At 36.6% G+C, this 18,987-nt stretch overlaps 1 long non-coding RNA gene and 1 pseudogene across 1 annotated transcript in view; one reads left to right on the forward strand and one right to left on the reverse strand.

Annotated features, from left to right (window-relative positions):
- Nucleotides 1-18,987, forward strand: part of LOC143634227 (uncharacterized) — a 287,183-nt gene that overhangs the window by 177,454 nt on the left and 90,742 nt on the right. The window lies entirely within an intron of this gene.
- Nucleotides 12,095-14,604, reverse strand: LOC143634226 (linamarin synthase 2-like; annotated as a pseudogene).

The following is an 18,987-nucleotide window of genomic DNA, read 5'->3' on the forward strand; positions in this document are numbered from 1 at the left end:
GTGTCGTGTTCTGTATTTGTCTTATAGATCTTATCTTAACAAATACATAATTGGTGTGTGTCTAACTCGTTATTGGGTATGACCCGACTTGGATCAAACACAACTAGCCACATTAACCTAATTATGTGTCTCGGGCATACGGTATTCCAACAATCTCCCACTTGCACGAGACTCATAGGAAGTTAATGCTAATGGTGAATACCGCCTAACAACAGGTCACCATCCCTAGTGTGTTTGACTAAGTGTCATTCAATAACATCATCCCCTTCAAGTCCATACTTGATATGATATAGGTAAGTTTTATCATTATATCCCTTTGTTACTAGATGTCCTGTCAAATCGAAGAGACACAGAGTGATCATTCTCTCAATGATTTAACTTAACAGGCCTTAGACATCTAAACTCTCAACACATAAGAGGAACAAATCCCATCTTGACTGCATACATCCTCGTTGACATCTCATATAATATCTGAGCTCTTTCTTACACGTCATCGTGTTACCGAAATAACAAATAATAGAGTCAAGATATCAGACTTGATGAAAAAACAGATCCGATATGCATCTCAGGTCAAAGGACACAATGAAACTCGCCTTTACTCAAGGATTACTTATGATCAGTTGCACTAACTCCATGCAGTGATCCTTGAGAGCGGATCATGTCCAATATTTGTATCCCACAAATATCTATGAACCTTGGTGGCAAACCTATGCCCTATATTCATCACATGAATATCAACCAATCCGGGTTCATAATAGTTTTAACTTCATACTTGTTCCCACAAGTATGATCGACTACGGACGTTTAGAACAACATAAGTCATTCATGGATTAAACATGCAAATATAGAACATAACTCATTGAATAATTAAAACATAATTAATTTTCATGAGATACCCATTACATTCGTTCTTATACAAACACTAAATACAGATTAAATCCACTCACTAGAATACCGAAGTCCTAATGCACAAACATGACCCTCATGCTTTGGCCTATCGAGGAGCTTCGTGAGTGGGTCCGCAATATTTTGATCGGTATGAACTTTATGAATACATATCTTTCTCTTTTCAACTTCATCCCTTATGTAGTTGAATCTGCGCTCAATGTGCCTCGTTTTCTGATGAGCACGAGGCTCCTTGATCTGTGCAATAGCACCCTCATTGTCACAGAATATCTCTAGGGGCTCCTGAATGGTAGAGATAATCCCTAGATCCATGATGAACTTTTTCATCCATGCAGCCTCTTGGGCTGCCATTGAAGCGGCGATGTACTCAGATTCTGTTGTGGATAACGCGACAACATCCTGCTTCGAACTCTTCCAAGAAACAGCGCCTCCATTCAAAATGAAGACATATCCCGACTGTGACCGAGAATCATCTCGGTCAGTTTGGAAACTCGCATCCACGTAACCCTTTACGACGAGTTCCTCCTCACCAGACCCATATATTAAAAACATATCCTTAGTCCTTCTAAGGTATTTTAATATATTCTTGACAGCCATCCAATGACTGTCACCTGGGTTGTGCTGGTATCTACTCGTTATGCTTAAAGCATACGAGACGTCCGGTCTAGTGCACATCATTGCATACATAATAGATCCTATTGCCGAAGCATAAGGAACATGCTTCATCCTATCCTGCTCTTCCTTAGAGCTAGGACTTTGGGATGAGCTTAACACGGTTCCTCTAGGAATAGGTACCAAACCTTTCTTAGAGTTTTCTATCCTGAACCTTTTCAGGATTTTATCAATGTATGCACTTTGATTGAGTCCGATCAATTTCCTTTGTCTATCCCTATAGACCTTTATTCCCAAGATATATGTCGCTTCTCCAAGATCCTTAATTGAGAAACGACTACTTAACCACGCTTTAACGCTTTCCATACTTGGTATATCATTTCCAAATAAAAGTATATCATCGACATACAAAATAAGGAACATGACTATACTCCCACTAGCCCATTTATACACACATGCCTCATCACCGTTTTGGACGAAACCAAACGCTTTGATTTCTTCATTGAAACGATGATTCCACATCCGTGATGCTTGTTTCAACCCGTAGATTGATTTCCTTAACTTACATACTTTGTCAGGATTAGATGGATCGACAAAACCTTCAGGCTGAACCATATGGACATCTTCCTCAAGATATCCATTAAGAAAAGCGGTCTTGACATCCATCTGCCATATCTCATAATCAAAATGAGCTGCAATGGCAAATAATATCCTGATCGACTTAAGCATCGCGACCGGCGAGAAGGTTTCATCATAATCAATCCCTTGAGTTTGTGTGAAACCTTTTGCTACAAGTCGTGCTTTGTAAGTATCTAGATTTCCATGCATATCGGTCTTCTTCTTGAAGACCCACTTACATCCAACCAGTTTGGAGTTAAGTGGACGATCAACCAATTCCCAAACTTGGTTATCGTGCATGGATTGCATCTCGGCGCTCATGGCTTCAAGCCACTTGTCACAATCAGGTTGTGACATAGCATCTTTGTAGGAGATCGGTTCATCCGAATCGACCAAGTAGCAATCATCCACGAGAAATCCATATCTCTCGGGAGGTTGACTAATCCTACTAGATCTGCGAGCAACGTGTGTATGATCAACCATTTGATCACCTTCAACATCCTCGTGTTGAAAACTAGTACCGACCAACTGTGTATCATCCAGTGATTCTTGAACCTCTTCAAGTTCCACTCTCTTTTCACTAGGTCCTTCCATAAGGAACTTAGTTTCTAAGAAGTATCCTTTGCGTGAAACAAACACCTTTTGTTCACTAGGATCATAGAATATATATCCTATATCATCCTTTGGGTATCCTATGAAGATACACCTGATGGATCGAGCCTCAAGCTTATTTGGGGTGTCACGTTTAACATAAACTATGCATCCCCATACCCTTAAATATGAAAAGGATGGAACCTTTCCATGCCACACTTCATAGGGTATTCGATCCACCTTTTTGGTCGGGGCCATATTCAAAATACGAGCTGCTGTAAGTAGCGCATATCCCCAAAATGATGGTGGTAGTGAGCTTCGTGCCATCATTGATCGAACCATGTCCAACAGTGTTCGATTCCTCCTCTCGGATACTCCGTTATGTTGAGGAGTACCAGGAGGAGTGAGCTGTGAAATAATTCCACAATCTCTAAGATGACTTTGAAAAGCATCACTTAGGTATTCGCCTCCTCTATCGGAGCGGAGTACCTTGATTGTTCGGTCGAGCTGATTTTGTACTTCATTTTGAAATTCCTTGAACATTTCAAAGGCTTCATGTTTGTGTTTCATTAGATACACATACCCATATCGACTAAAATCGTCGGTAAAGGTAATGAAGTACCTTTCACTATTCCTACTAGTGGGCTTGAGAGGTCCGCATACATCCGTATGTATGATACCTAACAAGTCCTTAGCCCTTTCATTTGTACCTTTAAAAGGTTCTTTGGTCATCTTGCCTTGAATACAAGATTCACACTCATCAAACGAACCTAACTCATTTGTTTTCAAAAGACCATTCTTTTGGAGAGTATTTACACGATTCTTGTTTATGTGTCCAAGACGACAATGCCAAATGTAGGAATCACTCAAATCCTTTTTGAGTCTTTTAGTGGAAGTTTGATATAATGAGCTATTTGAGGTATTGTCATGAACCAATTCATAAATACCGTTGTTTGGTACAGCTTTAAAATAAAAGATACCATTAGATGATACATGCATTTCTGATTTTACAAATTTAAAGTCAAAGTTACATTGTCTAAGAAGGTGCACAGAAATAATGTTCCTAGTCAAACTAGGAGCATACAAAACATTTCTCAAAACAACTTCCAAACCACTTGGAAGCGATAAAGTGAAGTCTCCTCTAGCGACCACGTGCACCCTTGCACCGTTGCCCATGAAAAGACTCACTTCGCCCTTCTTCAAGTCTTCATTCCTTTTGAACCCCTGCAACCAATTGCAAATATGAGTTCCACATCCGGTATCCAATACCCATGTGTTAGAAGAAATAAGATTTAGCTCAATATTAATCATAAAGACATTACCCGAGGCATGCCCCGCATTCCTCTTGTCTCTTAGCTCCTTTAGGTAGACCGGGCAATTGCGTTTCCAATGTCCGGTTTCCCCACAACCAAAACAAGGATCATCCTTATGACCCTTCGGTTCCATAACCTTTTGTTTCTTTGCCATAACCGGTGATTTGCCCTTACCCTTAAGATGCACAGGAGGACCCTTTCTTTTTGCTACCTTAGCCTTAGGATTGGGTTGAGATCGATTCTTGGATCTACCTTCATTGATCGCAAACATGGGTAAAACCCTTTTACCCATGCTCGCCTCGGCTGTTTTAAGCATTGAGTGAAGTTCTCCAATGTTTTTGTCCCACCCGTTCATGTTATAATTTAACACGAAAGTGTCGAACCTTTTCGACAAAGAGTTAAGGATCAAATCCGTAGCTAACTCTTTTGAGATGGGACAATTGAGCTTGGCGAGGCGATCAATGTAACTTTTCATCTTAAGCACATAAGTTGAAACTGGTTGATTATCATCCATTCTACATGCATGCAAGGCTCGAACCGTTTCGAACCTTTCAACTCTTGATTGCTTAAGGAACATTTCCTTAAGTTGAGTAATCATGTCGTACGCATTATGGTTTTCGAAATCCTTTTGGATTTTGGGAACCATAGTCGCCAACATGAGGCATGACACTTGAATGGAATCTTCCGTGTGTTGGACCCAATTCATATATTCGACCTCACTTCCCTCTTCCGGTTCATTGGGGATAGGTGTTTCCAAAACATGATATAATTTTTCTTGTTTTAGAACAATCCTTAAATTTCGGAACCAATCCGAAAAGTTATTGTGGTTAAGACGGTCTTTAGCGAGAATAGATCGGAGAGATACATTTTGGACGTTAGGGATTATGTTGTCGTCGACGTGTGCGGCCATCTGCAGAATTTTAATTAAGTTCATTTTAGTGTTTTACCTTTTTAATTATTAATACCCTTTTATATATACCAAATATAATTAATAATTAAAATCTAGAATCCAACGATAAACCCGACTCCGGTTAGGTGACCTTTTTCCCATTGTCGGTTTATCAAGGTAGTTATTCATAACAATTGCAAACCCTTTTGCAACTTCTAGAGTTTATGGGACCGGTTCGAAATCATATTTCGTGTCGGCATGTTTATCCCATCAACACCTATTAGACCCCATGCTTGGGTGACCCTCTTCACATGGTTCTAATTTAAGTCGTCCTACTTGTATCAACTTGTAATATTAACATATAAACGGTTAGGTGACCTTTTTCCCATTTATATGCCAATATTACCTCAACATATTAATTTACTCTACGCGGTTAGGTGACCTTTTTCCCACTAAGAGCTTACTAATATGTTAAGCGTTAATACAAAAGGATGGTGTTTAACCTTTTATCCTTAATTTTAAAAGGGATTTTTAGTTTTAATAATTCTAGTTATAAAACTTTAAATCATGTTCTAACATGCATTTAGTAACATGATTATTTTGGAACCATTTTCAAAATTCTAATTTATAATAAAACCATTTTATTATGGGCGTGAGACGGCTAGTTAATAAATCCATTTTATTAAACTACGTGTCACGTAATTACCGATAATTATTAGAACCCGTTTTATGCTTTGTTAATTAATTCTATGTGACGAAGTTGATATCCTAATATCTAACAACCACACAATCAAGCAATCAATTAACAAGCATACATAATTATACTAGACACGAGCCACTAAGTTAGACCACACTTGTTAGCCGAAACAAGTGTGTGTCTTAGGTCCAATCCTAAGGGACACATGACACATGGATGTTGTAGCTCCCACTCGATCCCGCATCCAAATGCTTCGAGCATCTTCTTCAACCCCGTTGTGATCCATTGGGCTTGAACTTGGGCCTTAGCTTCCATAAGCTTCCATTTGGGCTCATTGGGTGGGCTTAGGTCCATTTGGGCTTGAATCCCTTTAATGGGCTTGTGAGACCCATGATTACCATACCCGGCCCAATAAGGCCCAAACTTCCAATTTTGCAATCTTCTTTAAATTTACATAACAAATGTCCTAATACATTTTTTCTATAAAATAAAGATATTACAAATAAACTATTTATTACATACCCATATGAATAAATAATTACAAAATTGCCCCTAATTAATTATTACAAACCGAAACTTTGAATAATTAATAACAATCACAACAAACATCCATTTGGTCTACGGCTCGGTCTAGTTTTAACAAACATAACCCGATATGTCTTAGGAACCCGTTCCAAAACCCCTTGACCTTATCGGGCCTAGCCCAACCCATTTGGGCTTGACCCAATAACTTGATTATGGGCTTCGACCCACATGTGCAAAACACATGGGCTTCGGCCCAATAAAAAGTCTAATGGGCTTCGGCCCATTTAACCAAAATGGGCTTCGGCCCATTTAACTTTCTTCCCTCCTTTATTTTTCTTCTCGGTTAACCCATTAACCTAAAGAAGTGGGCTTCGGCCCAATCACATACGAAATTGGGCTTCGGCCCATGAACTCGGTTTTATATTTTATTTTATTTTATTTTTTTTTTGAACAAAGCCAAAAATAATAACAAGATTAAATACAAAAAATCATGCATGTTTATTTTTGTATAGAATCTTTCAAGGGGAAAAATATAAAACCGAAAACCCGAAGCTTAGTTTCCCGTATCCCGGCTCTTGATGCCATTTGTTGGGTTTCTATGGATAATTTATACTTAGTTAACCATTTAACTAGTCACAATTAAGGCGGAAGCGTGATATTTACAAACTAAACATATCTATCCATATGTATATATATATATATATTACAAGTTTATATGATATGTGTTCATGAACAACCTAGTTTATTCATGTCATAAGATTACCAATAATCTATATGTTAGAAACCCGAGGCAAGGATCAAGTAATACGGAAAAACTAAACTATCAAAGCTTGTAAAACTTACATTCTTAAACCTTTAAGAGATGTAGTTGATGGTTGAAGAAGATGATGATGTTGATGCTAGACTTTCAAAGGAAAATCCTCAAACGGAATATACCCCGAGCCTCCAACACACACCGAGCTATGTTAGGGAGCTTGAACACCAAAAACCGAGACCCGAGCCTCTTCCTTTTGTCTTGGCCGAAAACAAGAAGAAAGAAAAGGAAGAGTTGTGTGGTTTTTTTTTTTACTTACTTGAAAGTTCTTGAAAGTCTTGATATATAAAATATCTTACAATCAAATCATGTCATGTTGTTAGGTTTTAAGTCAAGTAAGAAATACTCAACATCCACCAAATCCATGACAAAACTTGACCATAACATTAGGGTGTGGGGCCCACCCAAAACCGGCCCCAAAATTATATATATATATATATTTTATTTATTTATTTATTTATTTTATACTTTATAAAATATATAAACACCCCATCTTTTATAAACCATTTTACAAAAGAACATATAGTTAAATAATCATTCCAATAATAATTATTTGAATAAATAAATTAACCAATTAATTTATTTAACACTTTCAAGTAAGTATTCAGAAATCCGATTTTCTGAATGTGTCGTGTTCTGTATTTGTCTTATAGATCTTATCTTAACAAATACATAATTGGTGTGTGTCTAACTCGTTATTGGGTATGACCCGACTTGGATCAAACACAACTAGCCACATTAACCTAATTATGTGTCTCGGGCATACGGTATTCCAACAATTAGATTAATCAAATAAATTAAAAAAGTATATATAATATATACAAAATTTATAAATCTATATTAAACAGATAATATATACATATAGAACACAAGCCAACCTTTTGTTTGCTTAACCATGTCTGCACACCACTAATGAAATCCTCGCATACAAGAGAGCCATCATAAATTCTGAAAATTATTCTTTAATCTCATCAGGTCCCTACAAATTGATTATTAAATATGTAAAAGGCTTACATATTGCATCAATAAGGTTATATGTTACACTAACCATTAATGAGCTAACAAACGCATGCGATTGTGTTCCATGAAGCGGTATTCCAAATATTCTATCAGTTGTGCGGTTACTGTCAACACACAATATATCAAACAATAGTTTGACCATTTAAAATTTGCAATGAACCGTATGCACACTTCAAGTCGAGCAAAAGCCGTGTACAAGTGAAACCTGAAATAAGTCAAAAGATTACACACAACATACAACATGTAAATTGCCTCAAAACATTAAGACTCATAATTCAATCATACAACAACTGAATTGTTAATCAATGCCCTAACAATCAGCTTCTAGGTGACACTGTTACAACTTACAATTACGGTTCATCTGAACAATGAAACGAAGAATTGAATTGAATATATCAGTAACAAAAAGAAGTTAGGCCAAAACTTTGAACTCATAGCCTCACATACAATAGTCAAATCAATATAACCTAATTAGTATTAAATCATGCTTACCTAATTTATGTACGTATTTAATATGTGTATCGGCGTTTATAGATACAGGTATAGATTTCGGTAATCTCGACCGAGCACCACCGAGTAAAATTAAGCTTCGATTAATCAAAAGCCTAGAAACTGAGTGATTAACCAGTAATTGTTCTTATTTACGAATCAATCTTGAATTTCAATTAATTGTAAATAATCGCTCATTCGTTAACATAATTTACATACAGATTCCGATAACCTCGCCGATAGTAAAATCAAAAACTTAAAAACATGGTAATTAACCAGTAACCGTTCGTAGTCACATATCGATCTTCAATTTCAGAAAAGTAATAAACAATAGCTTGATCAGCAAACGTGATCCACTCTCTATAACAAACACGTAAATGCAGATTTGCAGCAGAACTCAGATATGAAAACAATGACGTGAACAAAATCCATGAAATTAACAAATTGGAAAGTATAATTAACAAGAAATTCGGCGATTAGAAGCTCGCGATCAACAGTATTGCGTTGATTGCTTGAAGAACAGATATAGATTCGTACCTCATGAAGTCTCGCGATTAGAAATTGCGTGATTAGGAGATTGGAGCGAATTATAGGTTTTGATTGATAGAAATCTGGAATCGTTACCTTCTGGAATTGAGATGGAGCATTCAAGCCCTAATTTTATGAACAGAATCGCGCGCAGGGGTTCTTAAAAAAAACATAAAACGACACTAAAAAGATGACACACAATCAACTTGTATTCCGGGTTATATTTTTTTTACTTTTTTATGACACTAAAATGATGACACACAAAAACCACGTTTCATCGTTTCTTCAAATTTTATAGAAGATGACATTGTTTTTATTACACTCACTATTGCACGTCATAATTCGCGTGTCATTAAAGCCCAGTTTTCTAGTAGTGAAATTGAGATTGACCAAAAAATTTAGGAAACAATATCAATTAGTTTTGGTAAATTTTTTTGTGAAATTTAATCTTTAATTGTTTTTAATCAATAACGACGTAGTTTTGATGTTTATTTACACAAAACGACGTAGTTTTGGAGAGTTTCACATGTAAGCTTACATGTGCAACAGCCCCATATTCACTTTCCCCTATATATATATATATATATATATATATATATATATATATTATTTATGATTTTGTTCGGTCTAACCAGTGATCTAGTATGACGTCCGACTTTGAAAACATAGGTTAAAGACATCATAAATATAAATATAATAATTAGAGTTTGATAGTTTTCCAATCAAAATACAAACACCATAACACATTTCGTCTACATGGTTTAGTTGGTAAGTTATATATATTTTTTTTAAATTATGGTTGGAAGTTCAAGCCTTGCAATCACCACCAAATTATTTAATTAATATCTTGCCTTCTCGATTTTGCTTCAATTTGGAAACTGTATAGTTGTACCACATCATTTAAAAGAAATACAAAAGTCATCTAGTCCAACCGAACTTGACAATTCACTAGTCCAGCAGGAAAACCGCCTAACCGGTTGGGTCATTTGAAAATGGCCCAAAGGTAGTATAGTGGACCGCCTATGTCTGGTTCCTGGTTCAACCGACCAATCCAAGTATAAAAAACATTGTTTGAAATGGATACATTAGTCAGTAATGCTTTAATCACTAATGGTTGAACTGGAAATACTTTATGAAATACGGGAAAAAATCTTTAATCGTCTCCTACATAAAAGGAATTTGAGACCAACTATCAGTGCTTTTTAGGTGGCTTGCAAGAATAGTGAGGACTTGGACTAATTTCCGGTATATGAATATGCGTTGAGACTGAAAATCTGTCCATAATCCTTTTATATACAAAATGCATTTAAGACTAAATATCCGTCACTAATTAGATTCGTTTGGTAAATATTAAGAAATGATTTCTGGTCTTTAACATGTTTCTTACTTGCTAGAGATAGAAAATCAGTCGCCATATATTTGCCCCATTTTTCATACATATTTGGGACTGAGATTCAATTGTCAATAAATTTCTATCCAAAACCTTATCTTTCTTAAATATATTTGGGACTGAAATTTAGTTTCAAATAAGGTGTATTAGCGACTGATTATCAGTCACTAACATTAGTCACAAAAAAATCAGTCCCTAATATTATCAGTGACTGATAAATCAGTCCTAAATGTTATGTATTCGAGACTGATATATCAATCCTCGATAGTTTAGTCTCTAATGGTCACTTTTTTGTAGTGAGTTGCAGCAAAGAGTTGCGACCGCAGCAGTGGTGGCAACGATTTGCGACCGCAACAGTGGTAGCAACATTTGCGACGGCTGCAGTTGTAGCAACATTTGCCATGGTAGCAGGGGTCGCAAATAAATCAGTAGTCGCAAAATTGTCGCAACAGAGCAATGGCGACCTGCGTTTTACCAACGACATTTTCGGTTGGAAAACAGTCGCAATAACCACTTACAACCGGAAAGGCTGTCGCAAAAGCCATGTTTTCTAGTGGTGCACGTTATACATGATTGATGTTAGATCTCAAGTCCCGATCGATAAACAAACACAAAGTAAAGATTAATGCTCGTTTATATTAATAAGAGTATATATCTCAAAAACCTAATTACAACTTTCAAACCTTAACTCGGTTTGACTCTTAATGAACCCTAACTTGATTGCATCTAGATGAACTCTAACTCGTTTACATCTCGTGTGTGTCTTTTTATGAACCCTAACTCAGTTGCATCTCACCCGTTCTATGTCGTTAACCATACATCGGTTTATATAGACTAACATAACTTGTTAGCCAAGAAATTAACCATTATAATTACAAAACAATTAGGAAACATGTAATTAGAAAACATAACCAATTAATGGCTGACTTGTCATTATTGGTCCCTCAAGTTCACCTACCTATGATTTGAAGTATGAAATTAAGCCCCACAAGATTGGCTATCTTAAAGCGCTGATGCAGCGGTGAAACGATAGCGAAGATCGATTCACGTTGATTCTAATAATACCCATGAAGAACTTCCCAAAACTCCCAAATCTCACCCAAAGGTAAAGAGGAAATTGAAGAGAAAAAACTTTATTATCCAAATTCAAGTATGTCCCTTTCACATTAAATGTACTGAATATAAATAGGGTTTCTAATACGAAATGGCCCAAAAAAGGCCATGGGCCAAACACAAACCCAAAAAGAAAAATGCAAAAACCGACAAAAAAAACTTAAAAAGGCCCATAACTTTATTTAGGAGGCGCTTTTGGGCTTCGGACTTGGGCCAAACCGCCATAGGCTTTTCTCCGAAATGTGCTCCTCGTCTCAAGTTTCAACTTGACTGGTAATGGGCTTGAAACGGAGCTTCGTGGGCCAAGTTTTGCCATTTTCATGAGCCACATTTGAAAGCACGATCATGATCCTCCAAATACAATATGACACGTTCTTCAATACTTGGGCATCCATCAAGCGCCCACTATGATGAAATCCATGAACGCTTACAAGCATGACTATAAAGCCACTATGATGAAATCCATGAACGCTTACAAGCATGACTATAAAGCCACTGGAGTTTTCCTTAAAATATACGTAGATAATTCAAATATTATGCATGCATACAGAAACCACACACATTAAACAAACAAAACAACATGTAGATAAAAAAACTTAAGTATCAATCACATCTTCACTTTTCAAGAATCAATGGTATCTTCAACATCAAGTATGGTAATGAAGGGCCTCTTTAATAAACCTCTGAAAATTATTATATGATGAACCACCAACATCAGTAGCTTCTTTTGCTTTCCTTTTCCATTCTCTAGCGTTTGTTCTCATTTCCTTCCCTTTATCCCCTTGCATCATCTCCCTAACAAGAACTTCAACTTCATTTCTCTTCACATCATGATTAACCTCCATCCCGATCCCCCATTCGGTGCAAGCAAACCGACAATTCGTTTGTTGATCCGAAAAAAACGGCCAACAAATCAAAGGGACCCCTTCAAGTATACTCTCAGTAGTCGAGTTCCATCCACAATGTGACAAGAACGCACCAACCGAAGGGTGAGCCAAAACCTTATCTTGATCACACCAACTAACCAGCACCCCTCTATCCTTAATCTCATCCAAAAACTCTCCTGGCAACGCGGCCGAATCCCCCATGGTCACATCGGGTCGAACCACCCATAAAAACGGTTGCATGCTGTTTGCCAGGCCCCACGCGAACTCGATCAGGTGTTGGTCCGTCATGGTAGTCACACTACCATAATTGACATAGATCACAGACCCTTCTTCCTTTTGGTCTAGCCAGTGTAAACAACTCGAGTCTGGCCTCCACAAACTCGAGTTGAGTGACTGTGCCGGACTGTCGTCCGATACATATCTGGCTAGTAACGGAAGAGGGCCTATTGTGTATATATTCGGGTAGTTGAATTTTGAAACAATCGCCTCTATTACTTTGTGTTCCAATGCATCGAACGTGTTGAAGATGATTGCGGGTGCGTTTAAGTTCTTTTGAGCTTCCTCTCCCATGAAATCAAACATGATATCATTCGGATCCGTTGTTCTAATGAAGCTCGGAATATCTTTATAACGAAGATTGGTCATCCCCGGGATCCAATCAATTGGTTTTTCTAGTGTACCATCCGTTAAATAGCTATCGTCTACAAACAGTTATATGTACGTATATTTAGTGATCATACTATACATGTACAAATCATAAAAAATTGAATAATAATTTTTTGTAAGGTGAGCAACAGATATGAAACAAAGTTTTAGATCTGAATCCGAGCCCAAAAGTCAACCCTAATTAAACCTAAACCAAAAAATTGGAAAAAAAACTAAAAATATTTGCCACCTTTGTCGCAAATGCCTTTGTGACAGGTTTTGCTGGTTGTTTAAACCTAGTGATGAATGACTTTTGCGACACCAATATTTACAACTGATTTGCGACCATAATTCCCGTAGCGAAAATAGTAATCAAATTTGTTTCCGGATTTCTCTATAAGCTGACTATTTTATTCTGGTTGCTAAATTTGCAATTACAATGCTTGATTGATTTTCGACGCTAATTTTGCAAGCATTTGGTGTTGGTCGTAAATCTGATCGCTAACGTAGCGACCCACTTTTTATATATCATATATTTATATTAGTGAACTGATAGCTTGTTGGATTTAACATGTTCTTTAACAGGCTACACTGGTTCGGTTTCACTTACATATTTAGTCATTTATTTTAGGGAAATAACCGAATCAAATACGTAGATAATCAAACCATTCGATAAACGAACTGTCTACTATAAATCTTTTAAGACCAAACCTTATTCTAGTAAACGGTCGGTTAATCGAACCATTATTTAATGAATAACCATAACTGAAAATTAACAACATGGCCAGTTTTAAATCTCCAATAACCAAAGTTTTATATGATTCGGTTATGGGTTAAAATTCAACCAAATTAATCAAACCGAACTATTTGCATCCTAAGTTATGCATATGTCGAATGTGAGTATGTTTACTAGTCATATTTTGATAGTTACTAGTGAATAGTGATTACCCTTATTGGTGAATATCTTAGGGTTATTATACTTGGGCATCAATTCTTTTTTCCTGTTTTATGAAATTCGTAATGTTTTAAAAAAGTGACTTAGTTGAAAAATCTTCTGGATCCGTTACTGGACAACACTACTAACCTTTAAACGGAAAGATCCCCCAACTCTCTATAATGCAAAAAACACATGAAAGCACACGCAGGAGAAGTCCAAAACTGAACCTCAGGAATCCCTAAATCCATAGCTGCCTTTATGGCAAAACTCCTCACACCATCTCCTATAACACAGCTGACCGAAGGAATCCCAGTCAACGAGTTCAACCGACACAACAACTCTTTGAACGGACCCAAACATGTCTTTCTAGTCATGTCACATAGCATGGGCACGTCCTGGGTGGCGTCTCTATCCGAGTGGGGCATTCCGTCGGGGATGGTCTCGAACCGGAAGTCCGACAAGCGGTGGACGGATTCGGGGCCTTTGGAACGTATGAGGCGGCGGTGGTTGAATTCGGTGTTGACAAAGGTGATGTGGAAGCCATGGGAGTGTAGAAGCTTTGCTAGCTTCATGAAAGGAGGGGTATGGGACTAGAACTGCATGGGGTTTGGTTATGGAAGTGGAACCCATTTGGTTTAAGGTTGTGGAATGTGCTAACGTTATATAAGCTCTTAGATGGCTCCATGGTGCGTTGTTCGGGTGCATTATTATTATTATTATTATTATTATTATTATTATTATTATTATTATTTATTTATTTGATTCTATGTATTTTTCTAGTGAATAATACATTCGAGTAGGTATGTCGTATGTGATTCGAATATCCCTAACTTTTTATTCTGTAATATGTATACAATGTTATATTAAATAAATGGCAAATATATGAGTTTAACTATCAATTTGATGGCCGGATGGGTTAATATATATTATAAAAATAAATGATTCTTCAAGTTGATATAGAAAAGAAAATTTAATGATTCTTAATTAACAATCCAATTTGACCCTTCAATCAGTTTGTTTATTATATGAAAATATCATGATAGACAATGAACTTGTGCTAGGTGGTTCCCCTTAGGACAACACCATCAACACTATATATCGTGTCTAAGGGCATATCATATGTATATTATTACAAACCTATACAAATATATATTTCACACATCACGTTACATTTCAAAGTTTTCTAAATAGACCTTTATTTTCCTCACAACACCAAATCTCCGGCCTCCAACCACCATTCACATCATTAACTACTTTTATAATTAATTTTTATGTTTTATTCAATTATTTTATAACAATTTTCTTCTTATATATATATTTCGTATATATTTAATTAGCATATATATATATATATACTAGTAAAAACTCGCGCGATACGGCGGTGACAATTTACAAAGCCGTACACGTTTTCAGTTAGTTTATCAATCATGTAATTAGAGGTGCACAAACCGGGTATTCTCAGGAAACGGAATCGGGTAGGAACCGGAACCGGGTATAGTCAACAAAAGTCAAAACCGGGTCCGGGTAGGAACCGGTTCCGGGTATAGTCTGATATTTGACCGGGTTTTGATCGGTTCCATTAGTTTTTTTTCCGGGTAGGGTAGGGTCGGGTTTTGACCGGGTATTGGTGGAACCGGTTCCACCTGGTCCGGGTCGGTTCCGGTTTCGGATACAGTTCTTGGGGGGAAACCAAAGCCCGATCCGTACCCGAGGGTAGGGTAGGGTAGGGTCGGGTTCGGTTCCGGTAGAAACCGCCGGTTCGGGTCCGGAACCGGTTTTTTTGTGCACCTCTACATGTAATGACACATTATATAGTACTTTGTTAGTTTTTTAATCTTTAGCATCGGTATGGTGTATTTGTTATTAGCCTTATAGATTTTAATTAAATAATAACATGCACGAGAATAAGAAAATATCAATCATAAACGTCATAATTTCAAAATAAAAATCCGAATACATCAGTCATAAAAATAGTAATTTAATAAATAGAAATCCATTTGTCCACTACTTACATTGTGATAAAATCATTTTTTATCATACGCCTTACACATCTCAATTAATCAATCTTCATAGATCTCGTGTCTTCTAGTTTGAGTGCTAGAGCTACCGAGTTAAATAAACTAGTACTTAAACCCCGCGCTTCGCGGCGGGTGAAACTACTCGATCAACTACCTAGCCTACTTGTGCGTTGCGTTGGTACTCGGACGTGAATGCCGATCAACTAAGTAGTGGTAGCCTACTTGTGCTTTGTGTTGGTACTCGTTAGCCTAAACTAATTAGTGGTAGCCTACTTGTGCTTTGTGTTGGTACTCGTTAGCCTACTTGTACGTTGCGTTGGTACTCGGACTATGAAACCATTTGATCAACTAATGCCCATTGCGTTGGTACTCGGACTATGAAACCATTTGATCAACTAATACCCGGGTTTGCGGTTCTTTTATCTCTAGCCTACCAGTATTTACTGTTGAATTATACTTATTTAGAATAACCACGAATTAGATCAAGTACAATAAATAAATGATAATTTTATACGTAATACGAAGAAACTAAAAGAACTAATTATAATTATAAGGAATGAATCAATTAAAAAGACAAATTAACTGAAAAATTGATAATTGAATTGAACATTCATCAGGAAAGCAATAAAATTCAAGGACATAATATCTCCTTCTCATCACCATCTTCTCTAGTTGGCGGCTCCAATGTCAACAGCCATCAGTTACACCAATTTACTGACCCACTAAACCACCTCCACTACCTCTAAAAAACCCTAGTTTTTCTGCAGCCACGAACCGCGCAACACCACGATCCTTGTTGCTTCTCGAAGCGTCGGAGGTTGGCCATGCCTAAAATGACCACACAACATATCAGGCATTTAAACGGCCAAGAACTTGATTAGAGTTTGGATAGTTAGCATCTAAGTCAGAAACCTTTCTTTACCGATCGTCGCAACTACCTTCTGTTTCCTCTCTCTCCCCCTCAACGTTGTGTTCCACCATGACCACCACCGCAAGTCCACAACCACCGGCGTCAACGCCATCACCATCGATTTAGTCGCCATGACGTCGGTTAGAGTCACAGACCACTCCACCCTCTCTTTCTAGATGTGTGAGGCGTACGTGGTTGAATGAACATGTGTTGGGAAGAATAAGATAATATCCTTGTATAATGGTTTTGTCGGCCATGTGCATAAATTGACATAAGGTTTTACAAAGACACGTAGCATGACAGACGACAGATGGCAAAGAAAGATGATGAAAGGCAATGTATAAATTATTGAACGCAATGTACAACGGTGAAAGCCTACACTCAAGACGAAAGTGGCTGCAAAAGAAGCACACATGTGTTCAATTTCAAAGACTGGCTGCAAAATAAGCACAATCATCAAATAAAAACCACCACGTGTAGCACTCAAAACATAAACTTTTGATTACAATCACTTAAGCGCAATGTACAAACAACTATAGCCTAAGTCTCCCGAAATTATATGTTTATAAATGTCTCTTAGCTAAAAATGTGCAAATTATATATGAAAGAAAGTTATAACATGATATGCTATTGGTGTCTTTTCTTTTCTTTTAAAGCAATGAACAATGTATACATACTTATTTGCTTTATGAACATTCCCATCAAAGTCACCTGTAATTAGCTACTAACATGACGTTTAGATTATTGCTTTCAGGATTTTAACGGACGTTTAAAAATTAATTTAGGTTTTCTTACAACAAAAACTACAAGATAGTAATTGGTTATCCTGTTAAAAATAAATAATAATATCTAATTATAATATGGTTCTTAAAAAATTAAAGCACAAAATATAAAATAAAATATTAATACAAACACCCTTCAAGTCTTCCAAATTTGCAAATTCCACAAAAGCTTCTCGTATTGATCAATCCCTTCTGAAATAAATATGATATGATTCATGTATTCATATATTACAAACACTTTAAAGAAATCAATAAATTTATCTTATTAGCTGAATATGGTTACTACTTAATACCCTCCGGTGCAACACATTTGTATCTTCATTTAGTGGTGTTAACACATTTCGTCTGTAGTTAGACCAAGAAAAGTCAAACTACTTATGCGAATTAACTTTGGTAACACAATTAATGCTAGGCTCCAACCTTTTTCAGAAACAATTGTGGTAATCCCCTTCCATAGTTTCATTGTGATAACCAGACTTGCCAAATAGTTGCACCTTCTCATCTATGATCACGAAACCTTCAAAAAACGCTTTTTCATATGCATGTTTCCATATCATACCGACCACCAGGCTTGCAGAAAGGCAAGAACCGTCCTTTTGCTAACCACTGACCATCTTCACTTCTTCAGCACTATGATCACGAAACCATGATAACTATTAAGTGCTTGTAATAACCATACAAAATATGTATAAGCTTTAAAGCGCCAAAAAAACAGATTATATATTGCTTTAATGTCAATTTTGTACCTCATTTGTGTTTTCTACCGCAATTCTATCTGAATCAGCATTTTTAGCAGCCTCTTATGCTCCAAATTTAACGGATGAAAGTCTTTTAACAGTTTGATCATTCGATTTAAAAACTTTTCCTGCATATATGATTTGAATAATTTTAATACCAAATAATCACTCTTAATACACGCATTCAAACACCCGATAAACCTCCTACTATACAAACATATCCAAACAAGTACCATAATGCCATTGCAGACCATGTCATTAGTCAAGCCACGCACATAAGCAAGATTATTCAAGGGAAGTTGCAGGAAGGATCATCTTGATAAGTTCAGGTTCCCTACAAGATGAATTCAAATATTATATGTGAAAGTGTCCAAATAGCCTTTGATGGTACGCACACACATAAAGAGAATACTGTTTAACATGAAAACTTTTTCAAAATAAAAAACTTAAAATGCTTAAATGACCAGAACCCAATTTTCATATAACATGTTTGACCCAAACTAACATTTATACTTTTTTAAGTTACCAACACAATTTTGCTTGCATTACATTCTAACCCAAACACA

The sequence above is a fragment of the Bidens hawaiensis genome, unplaced genomic scaffold, assembly GCF_021521415.1.
Source record: "Bidens hawaiensis isolate Kalapana, Puna unplaced genomic scaffold, B.hawaiensis_p1.1 tig00007035_1, whole genome shotgun sequence".
NCBI lineage: Eukaryota > Viridiplantae > Streptophyta > Magnoliopsida > Asterales > Asteraceae > Bidens > Bidens hawaiensis.